At 39.9% G+C, this 16,241-nt stretch overlaps 1 protein-coding gene across 1 annotated transcript in view; it reads left to right on the plus strand.

Moving 5' to 3' along the window:
* The window catches only part of elfn1a (extracellular leucine-rich repeat and fibronectin type III domain containing 1a), a 70,699-nt gene that overhangs the window by 37,044 nt on the left and 17,414 nt on the right, over nucleotides 1-16,241 (plus strand). Inside the window, exon 2 of the mRNA XM_086176526.1 lies at nucleotides 9,285-9,371. The gene's annotated coding sequence lies outside the window, so the exon portion shown is untranslated. The remainder of the gene's footprint in view (nucleotides 1-9,284; nucleotides 9,372-16,241) is intronic.

Here is a 16,241-nt window from a genome sequence, read left to right on the forward strand (position 1 = left end):
TTTACGAAAATTTCCATGTCATGATTCACCGGTTTGATTGACGTGTCTCTGATTGTGCGAGCGGTGTAATTAATCAGATTATCAGCAACGGGCCGTCATCATCGAGAGGAACATTCGGAGCAGAATTAGCACTCATAACCAAAGTGCTGTATGAGGAAAACCTTTTAAAGCACCACCAATGGTGAGTGCATAAACAGGGTCTCCTGCTCTGTGTGTGTGCTTTTTGTCCTGATGTGTTTTTTGTTCTGCCTTCAAAATTTGTCTCACAAAGTACTTTTTTTTTGTCCCAGACCCACTGATTTGGCAATTTTCTGCTGATTTATGAGCTCCTACCGCCATTAGTAGGGCTCGACATAGCTAATGCCACAATCTTTGTTTTTGTCAGGTTTAATTGTGGTTAATTATACGCCACGATTCAATGACCTCGGGGCAGGAAAAGTAAGCAGGGACAAGACGAGAATAACTCAGTGACCGATTAAAAGCAAGTTGAGAGGGTTCATGTGGACTGCCTGAATGCTGACAGCCAGGCAGGTTTGAGACCTCAGGTGGTTGACCTGCGTTTGGGGAAACAGGTTCAGGCTGGCCAGGAAGTTGACCCACACAATGAGGAAGGCAAACTACATCCAGGAACAATGACAAAAGGCTTAGATGCAGGTTCTAAGCGAGCCATGGTTAAACCGGTTTGCAAGCAGACTCAGGTGTTCAGGGTGAAGAGTAAGGTGGAACCGAGAAAAACAAAGTTTTCTACAGTCTTGGAACACCACGTTCACTAGAGTGTTCACTAAGTTCACTAGATGGCCTGAAAACTGTTTGTAGTTCTCACCACAAGATAGTCTTTGAAATTGGGGTCACCGGTTCTCTCACAGTTTCCTGCTAGATACACTTTTTTTTTCCTAGTTTGCTGCTGAGTTTGTCCTGCATTGTCGAACGGTGGCATCTCTGTGCCAGGTTTTGGAGGCAGGATGAGGAATCCAAACGTAGCAGGAGGGCACTTGTCAAGCCGATTTGAATTCAAAAACAAAAGCAGACAAAAAAGAGAAACTAAACAAAGCGAACATATGATAAACAAACTGAAAGCAAGGAATTAAACAGCAGTTGCAGCAGGACCAGCGGGTGAAACACCTGGAGAACAACAGACCCAGGCAGAAGTGAAACACAACCTAAACTAATTACTCAACACTAGACAAGTGTGCAACATTAGGGCAGGCTGGAACTGAAGCGAAGGAGCCGAGCTGCAATGAAAGGCGCTTATTGAATGACAAGACACAGGTGGTGACGGACAGTGAACACGGGGGGAAGTCAAACAAGCCAGAGCACAGGGGGAGCAGGGTTACAGAATAGAATGGATAAAAGCTTCGAAACAAGAAGCGCTAAAGGACCAGAAAACTACAATGGATTAAATTCCGTGTTAGCGAGTAAATAAAGAGCTCCGTGAAGTAGTTGAGTTTTGAAACGTTTGAGCGGCGTGGCGCTCCTTGGCGCCACAGCGAGAAAGTCCCTGATTCACGTCTGAGCGAGGCCTGTTTGTGTTCACATGTTGATTTTCTTCTTACCTCATGCCATCAGTAATAACCATGATGAAGCAGCGTGATATAGCAACCACTTTTTAAAAATAGACCAAAGCTACGTATTGTATTTTTTTCCTGCCCTACGCTGCTCTTTGCAAATTGACATTGCTTATATCAAAAATAGACCTGGTGTATATTTTTAGCATCACAGAGTAGAAAGATGCTCCCATGACACTTCTGAAACATTCAATGGCAATTTTAGTGGATGCTAAATATTTGCCCGTAGAGGCCACGGTCAGCTCTGACAGAGACCGAAAGGGATCCAGCGAATGAGCGATACCTCAGAGACACCTGTAAATGTTGGGCTTATCACTCTACAAGACAAGACAAACTGCCACAGGTTCAGTACATTATTACATAATGATGTCTTAGGGTTGTCAGAGAACAAGAAACAAAAACAATTGAAAATATGTTTCTTTGTTAAGACGAGTTTTAGAAGACTTTGGAAACCATTTTAAACCTTGTTCTCGAGGACATCTCACGCCATAAGCAATTAATTAAAAGTTCAGACGGACAAAAAAGCAGTCAATCAAACGGCATTCAATACTGTAAATTACTTGGACTGAATGTCAAAAAAAAAGGTCTTGTCCTCTGCCCCGCATCTAAAACCTAAAACACATAGTGCTTTCAAATATTGGATTCTGGATGGTGAGATAGTAAAAGAAAATGCATGCATGAAGGGTTTGATTACCGAAAAATAAGTTTTAATAAAAATGTGCTGACACATTAGCGGACCACTTGAGCGAGCAGGCTGTGATGAAGACTATTGCTCTTGTGGTGAATAGGATCAGACACACTGAAGCCCAGTACGACAGGAAGCTGTCTGCAGCATGGCAGGGACCGTGTCAAGGTCAATACATTTTTACGAACACTTTCTTTAAATTGCTGATGGTAGTTGGTAACACCTGATCCCCACTGAGTTCACTCGGGAGAGCACCACTCGAGATGACTCCACACTCCAGGTAGCGACGGGGCCGGAGGCATCTTTCTGGAAGCACTTGGCTCAGCTTCACTGTCAGATGCCCTAAATGTAAACCTCCCTCATATTCAACTACATCTCCTTAGACCTGGGCTCAGAATACCTTGGTCGACTTTATTCCTTTTTTAGAAATGCTGGGCTATTAGGCATGTGTCTCCTGAAGACTGTTCTAATGGATGTGTGCGTGTGAATTGATTAACGTGGTTAAAATGAAATGAGCTCACACTTGTCACTCACTATAAGACTTGCTCTGTTTTCCTATGTCAATTTCCATTACACATCTGGTTCATTTACATTAACAAGATCCATTACAATCTCTTTTCAGAGCTGAGTATATCCCCTCGAATGGACCATTTTTAATTTAAACTATGGGAAATGGAAACCCCCCCAAAAGAGCCAGTAAAATCATTGAAAACATTTCTTTTGCCGATGTTTGATATATATTTTCTAAATATTTCAAGTCATTGCCTAGTTATCATTACCTTTATCTAAATTGCCATCTTCTTGCCTTTGGCCTTGAGTCTTCATTAACACAAACACAGAGTGACCTTCCTTGCATCTTTAAGGCCATTTAATTTCAGACTGTGAAACACAAGTATAGACTAACAGTTCTGCTACCAACCGCAAGTGCTACAGCATTTAGAAAACCCGGATTCCGCTGGGGATTGTGCCCCAAAAAACATTTTGGGCACATTGTTTGAGGTATGTCATTAACAGAAAAATGTTTAATATATCTAAATGTTGAAGCTCTTACACAATAGAGTTTGCATAGTAATATCCCGAATTTGTGAATACGTTTACCATCAGGGATTATCTTTTCTTTTTTGTTGCACACATAATTTGACTCTCTTTATTCAAATTGGTTGCTCACAACCAGTCTTGAATAGGAAATATTAAATTCTCCATCTAACATGCAGCATTTACTCGAGAGAGAGAGAGAGAGAGAGAAAGAGAGAGAGAGAGAGAGAGTGAGAGTGAGAGCACAAATCGAATTGAATTAACTGAGCCTGTGAGGGCAGCCGGAGAGTACAGACCTCGGCTGAGGCCAAGAGCCATCTCTTATGGCGGATCTTTTGTTAAGGCAGATTTGAAGCCCAAAAGTATCGTATATCCCAGATTTAATTAAAAAAAAAAAAAAAAAAAAAAAAAACATTACTGCACATACTAAGACTGGCTTGTGCCAAGATGAATTCTAATTATCTCTGCTTGTTTTACAAAGGTACAATGTTGAGACTGTGAAATGAATACATTTTCCTTATTTCAGTTTGGCTGCTGAGTGCATGCTGCTCTGACAGGATCCATTTGGGGCTCTCGGATCTATTCATGCATGATTGTATGTTGGGTTTCGGTATGCATTCAAGAATAAATCAAATGCTTGAGGCAAAGTTGAGAAACCAGAAAACGACACTTGCAAGTGAAAGCTTAACAATATCATAAACACACCAATCAGTCTCATGAAAATAATCGAATAATGTCGTTTGTAATTCTTATATATCACCTATTACTTAAAGACAGAAATAATTCACGTTTGGAACCGCCTAATTGTCACTTGGTTTTCCTCCATAAATTTTCAAGAGTCTTGGTGGGTTTGGTTTTGCGATTATTTGTTGGTAAAAGAATACAAAAAGATCAAGTTCAGAAGATTTTTCTGGAGACTTTCATTGAAATATACAAATAAAAGCAGAATGGGTGTTTTGTTGGCCTGGGTGTTCTTTTTAGTTCTAATCCTGCAGGCAGGCTTCCACTGAAATCAAGCATTCCCCCACAGAATTTAATGTTTGTTCGTTTTGTTTCGTTTTTTTTTTTCTTACAGTGTTAAACTGATCTCTCTCCAAAATGTAATGGGATCTTCCTCGGCCCTCATTCCGCCCTTCCACTAAGTTTCGCGATAAGCGGCGCTGCGGTTTTTGCGTTATCTCTCTGCCAGACAGACAAATAAAACCAACAAGCTCAGGTCAAAACAACCTGCAGAGGTAACAATTAATTATAGTGATGGAGGTTTGGAGAGCGGTTCTATGGAATGAATAATGTGCCTGTGCTAAAATGTTGGAAGAGGTGGGCCTGATGAGGATTTTCAAAAAGGAAAAATAAACCCCCCATGTATTACAAACAGTAAAAAAAAAGCTTTCATTTGTATGCTGGACATTTTCTTCCATGGTTCTGTTTCCCTAGTTTCGTTATTCTACATTATCAAGTTCTATGGTTAAGTAGTGATGCACATATTTCTGAACATTATTTCAGTTTCAAGCATCCTTGTCATCTTGAAGTGGTCTTGTTTCCTTAATCACAGTATTTAGCTGATGAGGAATATATTGCGTGACACAAAAGGCTTTAAATTGCTCAGTCTGTCCACAAAACTGCAATTGAACTGTTTCTTTCTTTTTTTATTCATTATTATGATGGTAATCAGTTGATATGGGATAGTGTGATTTAAATTCGAATAAAAAATTAGGTTTCGCGTCAAGGCCGAGGTGGGCTATTTTTGGCCTCACATGTGCACTCCTTTGCGCGTCAGCAGCAGCGGCAGCAGAATCGGTTAGATCAGTGACGGCGCTCAACCTCTTAGTGCTCCAGGTCAGCATCCTGGAGACAAGCCAAAAGTTGCAGCTATTCAAGACCATATATGGTGCAACTCTCCTCCACCACCTCCATCCCCCACTCCGTCCTCTCTCCTTTCCTCTGAGGCCAGAACTCAACCCCCTCCTCGCCAACATCGGGCCCCGTGACAATCAACATAAAGGATAAGCCCATCGATAGATGGAGGGGAAGGAGCGGGATGGATGCTCAGCCTCTTAATGTATTACTCAGAATACAACTCGGAGAAGGATATTGAAATTTCCCCCTTTTTTTTCCTTGACAATCTGTCAAACAAGAATGTGTAACAGCACCAGTATTATTCTTGGTGGTGAAACTAGAGCGAATTATCACCCAGCTCTCCTGCTACTCTCTTATTCACATACATTACTGGGAAGTTTTTCAGCCTGACGCTTCACTGTTTTGGTTTCCTCTCCGAGTTCTCACATCACCGGTTTTGAAGAATGGCTCCGCGGCATGCTGAGTGCCACATTTAGCAGCCCGAGAAACAAACACCTTCCTTGATCTCACTTGATAAACATCAAAAAGAATGCTCAAAAAAGTGTGAATACAAGAATGCCTGCATTGTGTTCTCAATATTTTTTCAGTTACCCCCAAGTGGCAAGAAACAAAAAAAATAAAAAAGACAATGTGCAATGTTCATAATGTGCTGAAAAGTTAATGATCATTTTCTGATCATGAGAATATTTTTTTATATAGTGGTGCAAGCAGGGTTACAGATAGGTAACATGTTTATACCTGTAATCTTTTCCTCAAAATATTACTGATCTTTTTTTTTTTTTTGCAAGATGTCATGACAGAGAGAAAATCATATTAACATGGCTGTAGAACGTTGATAATTATGATTAACAGAGCATTATCCAAATATTTCTCTGATAAAAAGAAACAGCACAAGGCCATAAACATGGGAAACTAAAACAACCTGCAAATTTATTGTGACATCAGTCGTCCTTTCTATGCATTTTATCGTCATATCTGTATATACGGTCAGAGGTCAGACATGTCACTCAATAAGGCAGGCTGTGCTTGCGGATGTATATATTTTTTTGGGAAACAGTGCAATGGTTTTATGCAATGATGAGGACAGGAGGGCAGAGGGTGGAAGCCTAACATGCCGTCTGCAAGACCCACCTGCTGTAGAACCAGTGTGAATATACTGCGGGTGGCATGCACAGAATCAATAATGCAGCGCAATAATAAACAAACCACCAAAGTAGAAGCTTGACCTCTGTGGCTAAGCTATATTAAAACTTTGCTGTGCCCTCATAGCTTCAATACAGTTCCTTATATTGAAGATTATGCTGGAAAATGTGCATTTGCAAACAATGCAAAATAATCTTCTATATCATAATAATCCAGTTGAATATCACTAAAAAAACATGAATGACCACAATTTCATATTATGTGGGGATGGCAAGGCCGTTCAAGAACCTGAAGAGAGCAAAATTCAATTCCAAACTGCATATATCTTCAAAACTGAGCTGCACAGACTGAAAGTACACAGGGATAAACTTGTAACGAAACAAAAAGAAAAAAAAAACCAACTTAGAAATGTAGCTCTCGGATTGTATTTTGTGCATCAGCTGAAATGCCTCCTGATTTCACGTGATCATTCCATGAGCTGAGCGTCTTAAGACACAATTTGTAAGGAGAGCGTTTTGCATTTTTTCGAAATTGTAATTTGTATTCTGTGACTTATTTCATCGGATAACTTTCATTCCACTGAGCCAATTAGCAGGAGTTTATTGTAGCTCCATGCAGCAGACAGTCCAGAGCAGGGCATCTTATTACCTTAATATGTCAATGGCAAGTTGGCAGATTTCCCAAGAGTCTGATGCTTTGTGTAACCATGTAGCGATCCCATATATTTAGTACACGAACCTTCTATTATTATTCATTCATTCATTCATGCATACATTATTCTGCACTCAGTGTGGCAGGGGGACCAGAGCCCATCACAGCTATCACTGGGTTATGGGTGCAGTTCACGAGGCCACATATGGGGACGTGCAACATTAACCCTTTCTTTCACTTAAGAACCTGGACCACCCATGTTAACACAGGGAGAACACGGAGACTCCTTTCAGACAGAAAGGCCCAGTTACAATCAAACCAAGGTCCGACACGAACAACTGCGCTACTCATATAACATAGTTATTATTATTATTGTTGTTGGTTGTTGTTGTAACCACCATTTCCTGAAAGTATTAATGCTTTTGGAAATTACATTTTATAGCCTTGAAATGATTTATCATGTTAAGTTCAGGAACACTATAAAGCATAATAAAGGGGGTGGAATTTTGAAACAGTCTGTTGAAGGGGATTCAAAACATCAACTGTCATTCCAACATGTGGGCTCAAAGAAATCACTAGAGCAGCAACATCTGAAGCATAAGAGAAGAAACTGGACGCAGAGCATACCATTGTCAAGTGCACATACATTATAAAAGATATTCAAACGCAAGACATTCTGTATTATTCATAAAAGGAAATGAATTGGTCTTTCCTAAGTGACTTGATGATATACACACATATATATACATATATATATATGTATATATTACAGCTCAACTTTTTCTCCATCTTATATAATCATCAGGCCTCGAGACTGAATTGCCTGATGGCGTTGGATTCACACATTTTCCGAGATGAAGCACATGGACACGTGTGAATGACTTTTGAGGAACATTTTCAAGCAATCTTATCTTTTAAAGCCTAATAGGAGGGGGGTATTCCCTCTTGGTTGAAGTTTCTCAGGCAGGGGCAGCTGCAGGACTGACCCTGCCAAGGACAGAGAGCTTCCCATCCTATGCCCGTTCAAGGCCGTAAAATGGGTCATTGAACGGCTAAATGGAGTCATTATGATGAGTAATTAAAAGAATACTGCTGAAGACTCCCAGCCTCCCCCTTTTCTCTCGGTTCCGCTGCTTTCTGTGATGTCATGGTCCTTTGCTGAAAGGCAGCTGCCTTGGGCCACTTAAACTATCACCCCTTTCACCGAAATGCAAATAGAAGCCTTGCGAGCTAATTGAACTGCATTATCAATTGTCCTCTCGTTTACTAATAATGTCGCCATTTTGCAGATTCTCAGAGTTTTGGGACTGAATTTTGCCTGCACTTTTCATCTGATATTTCACTTAATGTTCCCAGAATCACCGGGGAGGATATTGTAGGGTGTTTTTTTTTTTTTTATCCGTGCAAGAATAATTATTTGAACACAGCTTGTGCGATGATGATCATATAATCATTTGTCTTATGCTGACACTGATATGTCTAAAGGGTGGTACATGTTACTCTTTAAATGGCATATCCCCAAATAGAAGGAAGGAAAGACATAGCTTGCAGAAACAAAGAAATCCTGTTTTACTCTTCCCCCTTCAATTGAATTGAATGTATTACTCTCTTTTATTGCCAAAGTGCCTTTGGTTTAGTTTTAACATTCACCAATAATGCGCAAAGATAAGTTCACGCAGCCTCCCTGGGGTGGCATATTTTCATTCATATTACTGAGAGTCATTGAGATGAAAAGGGGGAGTGATGCCTGATTAATTAATAAAAATAACTTTGGTAAAACCGAAACAGAGGATTTCATTAGTTCTTGCCTGCTAGATAAGGTTAATGAGTTGGTTCCGATTCCTGACAAGAAAATGAATGAAAACGACTGTTCATGGCGGTGGTTCACTTCAGAGACTTGCTGTGCAAAGCAAGCTTCTTCTCCTCTGCAACGGCCCGCATGCACAGATGTGTTTTTCTTAAAGTAGATCCATCGATCGTATGGATTTCTCTTCTCATTTTAAAAGACCCGCCATTGAGAAGTATCCATGACAATCATATTTTGAAGCCAGTTCTGATTCAATGTTAAGCATACACATGATGTGATGTGAAAATCTGGAGCGTCCACAATGGCATTTGCCTTTCGATGCAAATGAGACAACTTGAATATCTCATTGACTTGTGTAAAAAAAACTTGCATATGCAATATTCTGAAATTTTGATGAATGACATTGAAAAGGAGGAGTTTAAAGATGTTAATGGGGTATTTTTGAGCTTGCCAAAACATCCCGGACACATTATTTCAGTTCTGTAATGCATGTTTATCCCTAATCTATTTTTTGTTTGTTTGTTTTTATTTGTTTTGTTAGTTTCTCCTGGAGTCTGGAAGAGAAGTCGGTAAACATCTGGATTGCTGGGATGCTCTCATCCACGCTGGACTTCAACCGAGATCACAGGTAAGTGTCGATATTTGGTGCAATCGTTTGCGGCTCCAGTTGAAGTGCAGCTCTGCATAAGCAAACGCTCCCTAAGAGGATCACAGGGAATCCATCGCTAATCCACCGGTCAATACACATGATAAGTACAGCTCCAAAGACAAGTCACTGAAAGGACGTATCATCTTCACGGTGGGGACCGAATATTGCTGTGTTGTGTTCAGGTTTCCCCGTTTGAACCTGATTTTTCCATTCTGGCTTCCATGTGTTGATACAGAATTCAAAAGGTGAATAAAATGAAGGCTCATTGTAGACTGATGCTTATTTTTTTCACTATCCTATGTCTCTGATGTCTTTACCGGATTTAGTCTCTGCATCATCAGACTAAATGTAGTTTTAGCACTTTCCAGTTTGGACTGATATTTTTCTTATCCTACTTTGAAATTATTTACAGGCTGAGCATAAACATGTTGTCAAAGCTAACATATCATCATACCACTTTTTCAAAACTACAATAGATATTTTGACAATTGTCTGATAACCAACGCTCCCTCGGTTGCCTTTGTATTTTATTAGGTTTTATTTTGTTGAGGCTACTCCAGATTTGCTTAAGGGATAAATTTGAATTTGCAGATTCACATGAAAAGGCACCAGGACACTCAAGCAATATTCTTTTTTCCTCCATGCTTCCTTGAAGGTCACAAGGCCGGTGTGTTCTAATTACAAAATTTTGCCAACCTTTGGAGCAATAGCATAAGGAACTGATGCTTTTTTGCACCTCAGATAACAACTCACCGTGTGTGCAGTGAAGAGTTAGCCCCGTATGGTGACAAAACAACATTTCTCACATCTAATTATTGGTATCTGTCTTCAAAATTTACCCTTAGATCCCCAAGACAGTAATTGCATGTGAGTCTAAGACCAGTGTTTTCAGTTCAATTGCTCGCGATTCACTAATCACAGCAGGAGAGACCACAACCTGACCTTCGCAGCAGAGTCCACTCGTTCATTTGACACTTTTGAAAGCCATTTAAGTTCACATAACATTACTTTTAATTGCATATGTACATCTGCATACAGCTTGGCCATGACTACTGCGCCCTAAAGCGGGAGCCGCCTCAAATTAAAATAAATGTCAGACGATATCCTGCCATGTCCACAAGTCCAAATTAACAATATATATAATACCAAATCCTAATCACTCAACTATCCTGTTTCTGCTTTAATAAAGATAGAGAGACAAGTCATTTTGATATATTACAGATTCCACTGTGCACCTGTTAACTATGAGCACATCCATAAAGAGATGCTCCTCCTGTACATTTAAAAGCCTAATTTACTCTCCTTGTCTGTCAGCGAGGAGGGCGGAGGAGTCGAGCCTGTGCCTTTGCACAAGCACCTGTCAAATGGTTGAACTGCAACACCTAAATGTGAAAAACTGCGACGATCGTTGGCTTGTTGATTTTGCTCATAAAGCAATGAAGATTACGCACTGTTTAATGTCTGGTGTGTTTTTTTCTTTCTACTTCAATGGCTTGAAACACAATCAGTTCCATTGAAATGCTGCTAGTTTCAAGGAAGGATAGTTTCAGTCTGATCATAGGCAAAAACTCCACAACAGAGTGTGCTTGTTTTACATCCGACTTTGTTTTATCAGGCTCGAAGCAACAGAGCTAAAGAAATGAAGTACACCATCACAAGTTAATTGGGTGATACCTGGCTCGATAAATGTCGTAGCTTTTCACCCAGTGCGCGTTTATAAAGAATGAAGCGAAAAAAAATGGTGAGGGAAAGGCTGTCAGACCGAAGGGCCCCGAGACTTCTGATCAAATCAACTGCGTAGAAATAATAAAAGACTTGCTTGCGCGTCTTCACAATGCAGATCATGCATTCACTGGTTCGTCGATCATCGTGTCGATCATCTTGCAACAGGACGTCGGGCTCGGCACTGGGTAATGGTACTCCGCTTTTAGTATCATCTCTGTCCGCGGAAAACGTATTCTGGCGTGTTTGAGTTTAAGTCCTTTCTGACAAAACTGAGCCGATATTGACGTCTCATTCTGTTTTCGAAAATTGAAGTTGAGAGGCAGCAAGCCATTATATTATGCCGCGAACATTCTCCTGTCAATCAAGCGCGGAACGACATGTTTGGACACACTTCAAACAGTAAATTTAAACCACATGCATCAAATGTGTGACTGAGTGCCGAATCAATCGTATGCCTTTGATTTAATCCTTTCTGCCTTTCAAGTACAGCCAGGGAGATTTCTCTTATGTCAAAGTGTCCAGTGATATTTATGCCACATGGATCCCTTGGTTATAAATACATAATGACACAATACAGAGGGAGAATGAATTTTCATTATTAAAAGAATTTGGCAGCCAGTGTAAGAATAGCTTTTTTTTTGTGTGTGTGTGTGTATGTGCGAGTGAATGAGTGAGTGTGTGTGCTGGGGCTTCGTCAATATGTGTCAGAGTTTGAAGTCTCTCGGCAAAAGATGATAGGGAAATACAAGAAGCTGTATCTTCAGTGAGGATATCACTATCAGCAAGGAATTTTGGAGTCTCCGCTCTTCTACAGCAGCAGATCGGATCAAAACTTCTATCACAGCTTTTTAATGAGCCGAGGTTCATTTTCATCATGATCGGTTGATTGAATTTAATCAAATTTGGTCTAAAAATATTGATTCTATGCAAATAAGTTATTTCTGTCATGAGAAAAAATTATTCCACAGTATCAAGTGAGCTTCTCAGAACAAAATCTGTTACTGTTTGTGATCATTTTACAGAGAAAAAATTCATAGAAGTCAGATTTTATTGACTATCATGTTCTTTCCTGTGGAGTAGATTTGTGTGAAAACTGAGATAAAACATTCTAAAAGAGGTTTAAGAGATAATATTTTCGTATATAATTTCCATATTTTTTGTGAACATGTATTTGATTTGTTTTTTTGATAAAATCTGATACAGGGTGTATGTAGGATTTGATGATACAGTCTGCTTGAAAAGGTCTGTAATGTCCTGTATGAAATATTACAGAATATTTGTCTTTTTATGTCAACGTCTTTTTTTTCCTCTCCCAAATGAAAGCTACTAATAAGGCTGTGTTGATGGTTCATACCAACTGGCCAATCTGAGAGAGGAGAGGGACAAGAGACCCTTTAATCACATTATTGTTATTCATTCATTCATTCATTCATTCATTCATTCATTCATTCATTATCTAGATTGCTGATGCTGCCCTCAGGGTTGTGGGGAGACGGAGGTCATTCACATTCAGGGTCTCAATTTAACCTACTGCATGTTTTTTTTGCTTTTTTTGCCCTAGAATAATAATTATTATTACTATTACTATTTTTATAACTGTTATTCATCACGTCAGTCCCTTGTTTCTTTTAGTTTCACAGAGAATCACTAATCCGGATTGGAATTAGAAGAATGATCGCGTCATTAATCGCGGTTATCGCTCATGTCTAGGGTCTGGGTCTCGGCAACTCCCAGCGCATAACACTCCAGCGCCATACTGTACAAGCTGCTCTGTCAATCTGGATCCCTAATTGATGGCACTCGAGAAGAGTTATTTGAATGGATTACTTTAAAGATCATCATGGATTAGTCTGTGAGAGACATGGATCCCAAGGGAGCCTTAAATTGGTCACATAAAGTGATTATAAAACATCTGTGTGGTTGAAAATATTGAGATCCCTTCTTATCCAGGGAATTTAACCCCTTCAACAGCAAGGAATCAATATCACATCAGCCAACCGTGCATCACGTTGCTAGATGTATCTATGCTTCAACAGTGTTTTTAGCTTCTAAACACAGAAAACTTGAAAATATCTGTGACTTTGGGATGGGAACATAAAAAGTGGTGATGAATGTGGCCTTGACATCGTTGTCATTGATGACTTAGTGGCCAAGACATCAAGTTGGCAAAACATGGTAATTCTATAAATCTACCCTGTGCCTTATTGGACAAGATTAATGAAACCACATTGTGCTTGACATCCCCATCCACATTTAAAAAAGCATAAATATCTGCATCTACTTTGCCGCCCTTATAAATCATTCATGTGCTTACCTTATCACTGGAAAGTACAGTAATCAATCAGGCCGGAGGTAAATGTGACGCAGAACCGCCCCTGGTGGTTCTGGACTAGTACGTTTCCCAGAATGGGACTCACTCAGTTGTCTTACATTTTTTTGCAGGCAGTCCTAATGCACTGCAGTTTTTAGTGATGACTTCACTGTCTTGATGCTCCTTCGGTCCATTAATTTCTAATGTGAGCTCTTGCTATCAGAAAGACGCTTGCCGTCCGATTAAATGGCTTTTTTCTGTAGAAAGGACACTGACTAAAAACAATCTTTTCGGTAAATGCCATTCATACCCATTTGTGTCAGTCCGGGTTAAATCTCCATTGTTTTCACCTGCACGAAGTTTTAAATTACATTTTTCTGAATATTAAATAAATCATAGCCAGCAAGATTTCTAATTAATACAAGTTAGAAAAAAAGGACTTCTTGGTCCATGTCCTCGACTCCAGAACAAAAACCAAGTTAACACAGGGCTACTTCCTCAAATGTAATCTCTCACTTTAAAGAACTGCAAAGCTCGACTTGGCAATGAGAGAGGCAATCATGGGGAAAATTAATGAAAGGTAGAACAGGGCTAGTGCTGTGACAGACAGCTGTCAGCCATTCATTACTCAGTCCCTAATGATTTTTTTTTCACCAAGCAACTGATAAAATGATGCGGCACCTTTCTCAGCATGACGAAGGATTTTTTTTTTCCCCAAATCATGACACCTCGATTCTTCCAGCTTATTACGTGCCATTCATCCCTCTGCACAGACCAAATACAAAAAGGCTGCTGCCAAACTAATGCAATAACACATGGGCTTTTGCATATTCAGCCCTTACTCCCCTTTTTGAAATAGAGATCTTGGCATGTTTTGCTGCGATGAAAAAAGGAGATAATTAGAGAATTGGTTTATTGCCTACGGAGAAGGATTAAAACATGAGACCGCTCACCTTTAAAGAAGGATCTCTGACCATCAGCTTTGGTGTCTCCCCCTTTTAAGTCCTGCCCTCCATTTTTCTGTCTTTGAAACCACAATTCGACTTTTTTTATTTTTTTTTTATTTTAATGTATTTTTTTGTGGAACCGCAATAAGACAATGCCATGCTTTTGAACCAGTAAATGGTTTAAAAGCAGAGCCCTTCAGACATGCCTGCCAATTGTTAATCAGTTTTGCATGAAAATACCCTTCATTTAAATCATTTGATTAAAGTGTGATCAATATGTCTTTTAATCATGATAAACAAGATGAGGACTTCATCAGTTCGGCGGCACTTTTCTTGGGAATGAGGCAAAAAGCTTCTTGGGAATCAATCAAACTATCAAAGGAAATTACAAAGTTTATAAATTACATTGAAAAAGCAATGTATGTAGTAAAAAGTGTTCGAATTTAAGGATATCACAAAAAGATATGACATTCATCCAAAAACGCGACAAAATAAGTAAATACAGAAACTGGGATGGCGACTTGGATCAGATCCCCAAGACAAATAATTGATATGATGAAAGTTTATTTCTAAGGAGAATTTGTGTGGAGGGGAAAAATGAAGCGGTATCTTCTTCTGTCCCCGCCATGCCTTCTGCTGTCTGGATCATCATCCCCCGTCCCTGCACTCTCTGAAGCGCTCTCTTTGCTTCCTCCGGTATTTAATGGGTTGCGTTGGTCATACCGGTCAAACAGAACCATCTGCTGATCCCAGCTGTTGATTTTAACAATGGAGCAGCAGAGTTGTTGTGCAATATTGGCACAATGGCCTGAAGTACACGCGAAACACACTGACCGACAGAAAATGAATAAAACTACTTACAAAACCTGTTAGAATGGGTAATCTCAAGAGGAACTAGAAGATAAAAATGACTGAATTTGAATGAATTATTTACAGGGTGTTACAGTTGTTAGCGCGTCTGCCTCGTAGCGAGAAGGTTTCCGTTTTGAACATGACAGAAATCCTTCCTGTGTGGAGTTTGCACGTTCTCCCCATGTCTGAGTGGGTCTACTATGGGTTCTCCAGTTTCCTCCCACAGTCCGAAAACTGTGGTTCAAGTGGACGCCCTACGTTGTCCAGATGGGTCAATGATTGTATGTCTCTATCTGTGGCTTGACTGGCGACCGGTCCAGGGTGAACCCCGCCCATCTCAGATCATGAATGAATGAACCGATAATGAATGAATGAATGTATTAAGTGGAGCTCATTTGAAGGTTGTTATGTGTAGAATGTGCTAGTAATTTACAATCCGTGTAAATGTAGAGGAGGTAGGAAGACAGTTTTCACATATAGTGGGCCGTTCGGCAAAACAACACGTCACTGAATCCATAATTGTGAAATAAATGAATGAAGAAAAAGAACAATTAAAGTGAAGACAAGGATCTCATGGTTGAAGCAGAAAACCCGCCTACTGTTTTGTACAGAATCTCTGTCAACTTCACTGACATGTTGTCATCCACCCTTTCTACCAGCACTTTTTTGTAGACATATCACTATTAGAATCTGCTCCATCTTACATTCTAGTCCTCAGTATCAAACGTCACAATTCTCATTATTATTTTCCTTTTTCAATTTGCTCTGCTCTCCCTTGCCCCTTTGAAGGAAGCCATGGGAATTCGATAGATTAAAGATTTGTATCAGTGTCTGACTGTCCAAAGCTGGGCGGTTAAGTGTCAGGATCGCATCACTGTCCCAACAAAGACTGACTCCCTCGTTCTGAAACCCCGGCCAAAGCCGCCATTAATCCCTTGAAATGAGTATTACGAGGCGACAGAACAAAATATTTGTCTCTGACAGCAACAGGTATAGCCTACAGCTGCTGCATTT

Source organism: Fistularia commersonii, chromosome 28 (genome assembly GCF_037954325.1).
Source record: "Fistularia commersonii isolate RoL2024-O1a breed Wild chromosome 28, RoL_Fcom_v1.0, whole genome shotgun sequence".
Taxonomy (NCBI): Eukaryota; Metazoa; Chordata; class Actinopteri; order Syngnathiformes; family Fistulariidae; genus Fistularia; species Fistularia commersonii.